The sequence below is a fragment of the Danio rerio genome, chromosome 20, assembly GCF_049306965.1.
Source record: "Danio rerio strain Tuebingen ecotype United States chromosome 20, GRCz12tu, whole genome shotgun sequence".
NCBI classification, from domain to species: domain Eukaryota; kingdom Metazoa; phylum Chordata; class Actinopteri; order Cypriniformes; family Danionidae; genus Danio; species Danio rerio.
In genome coordinates, this window is record NC_133195.1 from 33,451,618 (window position 1) to 33,455,254 (window position 3,637).

The window sequence follows — 3,637 nt, forward strand, 5'->3', positions numbered from 1 at the left end:
AGTTTTTTGCACAGATTTTGAGGTTAAAAGGTAAAATGTTTAGATTTGTGTTGGCTGAGTGAGTGTGGATGCGGTGGGTGGGCCATCATTTACTCAGCCATTGTATCTTGATATTTTCTTCAAGCACTTTATATATAGTTTTTAACCTTTTCTCTCTTTATGAAGTTATTGAGGTTGCAATGTTATTATTAACGTTTTCTGTGTTTTTCTTTGTGTTATTTGTTGTTTGTTTTTTAGTCACCCAAGCTCAGTTTACCTAGCTGTTGTTTTCTTTGTGTAGTTGTTGTTTTTTTTTGTGTCTTTTTGTCATTTATCCAGATTTCGAGATTATAAGGTAACATTTTCTCAATTATTTTTTATAATATTTGATATTTCTTTGTTTCTTTATAGTCAAGCTCAATGTTACCGGTTAAGGTTTTCTTTGTGTAGTTTCTATCTCTTTGTTGTTGTTGTTGTCTTTTTTGTGTGGTTTTTTTGTCCTTTTTCCTAGATTTCAGGATTATAAGGTAACATTTTCTGTTTTTTGTGTGATGTTTGACATTTATTTGTTTCTTTGTACTCAAGCTCAATGTTACTGGTTGATGTTTTCTTTGTGTAGTTTCTATCCTGTTGTTGTTGTTGTTGTTGTTTTGTCTTTTTTGTGTGTGTTTTTGTCTTTTTTTCAGATTTTGGGATTATAAGGTAAAATTTTCTGTTCTTTTTTGCAATAACTCATATTTGTTTGTTTCTTCATACTTAAGCTCAATGTTACCGGTTAAGGTTTTCTTTGTGTAGTTTCTGTCTCTTTGTTGTTGTTGTTGTCTTTTTTGTGTGGTTTTTTTGTCCTTTTTCCTAGATTTCAGGATTATAAGGTAACATTTTCTGTTTTTTGTGTGATGTTTGGTATTTGTTTCTTTATACTCAAGCTCAATGTTACTGGCTAATGTTTTCTTTGTGTAGTTTCTGTCTTGTTGTTGTTGTTGTCTTTTTTGTGTGTTTTTTTGTCCTTTTTCCTAGATTTCAGGATTATAAGGTAACATTTTCTGTTTTTTGTGTGATGTTTGATATTTATTTGTTTCTTTATACTCAAGCTCAATGTTACTGGTTGATGTTTTCTTTGTGTAGTTTCTATCCTGTTGTTGTTGTTGTTGTTGTGTCTTTCTTTGTGTGTTTTTGTCTTTTTTCCGAGATTTCGGGATTATAAGGTAAAATTTTCTGTTCTTTTTTGCAATAATTCATATTTGTTTCTTTATACTCAAGCTCAATGTTACTGGTTGATGTTTTCTTTGTGTAGTTTCTATCCTGTTGTTGTTGTTGTTGTGTCTTTTTTGTGTCTTTTTGTCTTTTTTCCCCAGATTTCGGGATTGTAAGGTAACATTTTCTCAGTTTTTTAATAATATTTAACATTTGTTTGTGTAGTTTCTATTTGTTGTTGTTGTTGTTGTTTTGTCTCTTTTTGTGTCTTTTTTTTTCTTTTTGCACAGATTTTGAGGTTAAAAGTTAAAATGTTTGGTTCTCTGTTGGCTGAGTGAGTGGGGATGTGGTGGGTGGGCCATCATTTACTCAGCCATTGTATCTTGATATTTTCTTCAAGCACTTTATATATAGTTTTTAACCTTTTCTCTCTTTATCAAGTTATTGAGCTTGCAATGTTATTATTAACGTTTTCTGTGTTTTTCTTTGTGTTATTTGTTGTTTGTTTTTTAGTCACCCAAGCTCAGTTTACCTAGCTGTTGTTTTCTTTGTGTAGTTGTTGTTGTTTTTTTTTTTGTGTCTTTTTGTCTTTTATCCAGATTTCGAGATTATAAGGTAACATTTTCTCAATTATTTTTTATAATATTTGATATTTCTTTGTTTCTTTATAGTCAAGCTCAATGTTACCGGTTAAGGTTTTCTTTGTGTAGTTTCTATCTCTTTGTTGTTGTTGTTGTTGTCTTTTTTGTGTGGTTTTTTTGTCCTTTTTCCTAGATTTCAGGATTATAAGGTAACATTTTCTGTTTTTTGTGTGATGTTTGACATTTATTTGTTTCTTTGTACTCAAGCTCAATGTTACTGGTTGATGTTTTCTTTGTGTAGTTTCTACCCTGTTGTTGTTGTTGTTGTTGTTGTTTTGTCTTTTTTGTGTGTGTTTTTGTCTTTTTTTCAGATTTTGGGATTATAAGGTAAAATTTTCTGTTCTTTTTTGCAATAACTCATATTTGTTTGTTTCTTCATACTTAAGCTCAATGTTACTGGCTAATGTTTTCTTTGTGTAGTTTCTGTCTTGTTGTTGTTGTCGTCTTTTTGTGTGTTTTTTTTTTGTCCTTTTTCCTAGATTTCAGGATTATAAGGTAACATTTTCTGTTTTTTGTGTGATGTTTGGTATTTGTTTCTTTATACTCAAGCTCAATGTTACTGGCTAATGTTTTCTTTGTGTAGTTTCTATCTTGTTGTTGTTGTTGTTTTGTTTTGTTTTTTGTGTTTTTGTCTTTTTTTTCAGATTTTGGGATTATAAGGTAAAATTTTCTGTTCTTTTTTGCAATAACTCAAATTTGTTTGTTTCTTCATACTCAAGCTCAATGTTACTGGCTAATGTTTTCTTTGTGTAGTTTCTATCTTGTTGTTGTTGTCTTTTTTGTGTGTTTTTTTGTCCTTTTTCCTAGATTTCAGGATTATAAGGTAACATTTTCTGTTTTTTGTGTGATGTTTGATATTTATTTGTTTCTTTATACTCAAGCTCAATGTTACTGGTTGATGTTTTCTTTGTGTAGTTTCTATCCTGTTGTTGTTGTTGTTGTTGTGTCTTTCTTTGTGTGTTTTTGTCTTTTTTCCGAGATTTCGGGATTATAAGGTAAAATTTTCTGTTCTTTTTTGCAATAGTTCATATTTGTTTCTTTATACTCAAGCTCAATGTTACTGGTTGATGTTTTCTTTGTGTAGTTTCTATCCTGTTGTTGTTGTTGTGTCTTTTTTGTGTCTTTTTGTCTTTTTTCCCCAGATTTCGGGATTGTAAGGTAACATTTTCTCAGTTTTTTTATAATATTTAACATTTGTTTGTGTAGTTTCTATTTGTTGTTGTTGTTGTTTTGTCTCTTTTTGTGTCTTTTTTTTCTTTTTGCACAGATTTTGAGGTTAAAAGTTAAAATGTTTGGTTCTCTGTTGGCTGAGTGAGTGGGGATGTGGTGGGTGGGCCATCATTTACTCAGCCATTGTATCTTGATATTTTCTTCAAGCACTTTATATATAGTTTTTAACCTTTTCTCTCTTTATCAAGTTATTGAGCTTGCAATGTTATTATTAACGTTTTCTGTGTTTTTCTTTGTGTTATTTGTTGTTTGTTTTTTAGTCACCCAAGCTCAGTTTACCTAGCTGTTGTTTTCTTTGTGTAGTTGTTGTTGTTATTTTGTCTTTTTTTGTGTCTTTTTGTCTTTTATCCAGATTTCGAGATTATAAGGTAACATTTTCTCAATTATTTTTTATAATATTTGATATTTCTTTGTTTCTTTATAGTCAAGCTCAATGTTACCGGTTAAGGTTTTCTTTGTGTAGTTTCTATCTCTTTGTTGTTGTTGTTGTCTTTTTTGTGTGGTTTTTTTGTCCTTTTTCCTAGATTTCAGGATTATAAGGTAACATTTTCTGTTTTTTGTGTGATGTTTGACATTTATTTGTTTCTTTGTAC

At 29.9% G+C, this 3,637-nt stretch overlaps 1 long non-coding RNA gene across 1 annotated transcript; it reads left to right on the forward strand.

Moving 5' to 3' along the window:
* The first annotated feature begins 1,513 nt into the window (after positions 1-1,513).
* Positions 1,514-2,972, forward strand: LOC141379302 (uncharacterized). Its single transcript, XR_012395850.1, has 6 exons — positions 1,514-2,141; positions 2,235-2,309; positions 2,398-2,474; positions 2,568-2,637; positions 2,730-2,809; positions 2,899-2,972. It is a non-coding gene; the product is annotated as an uncharacterized lncRNA (long non-coding RNA).
* Positions 2,973-3,637: the final 665 nt, after the last annotated feature.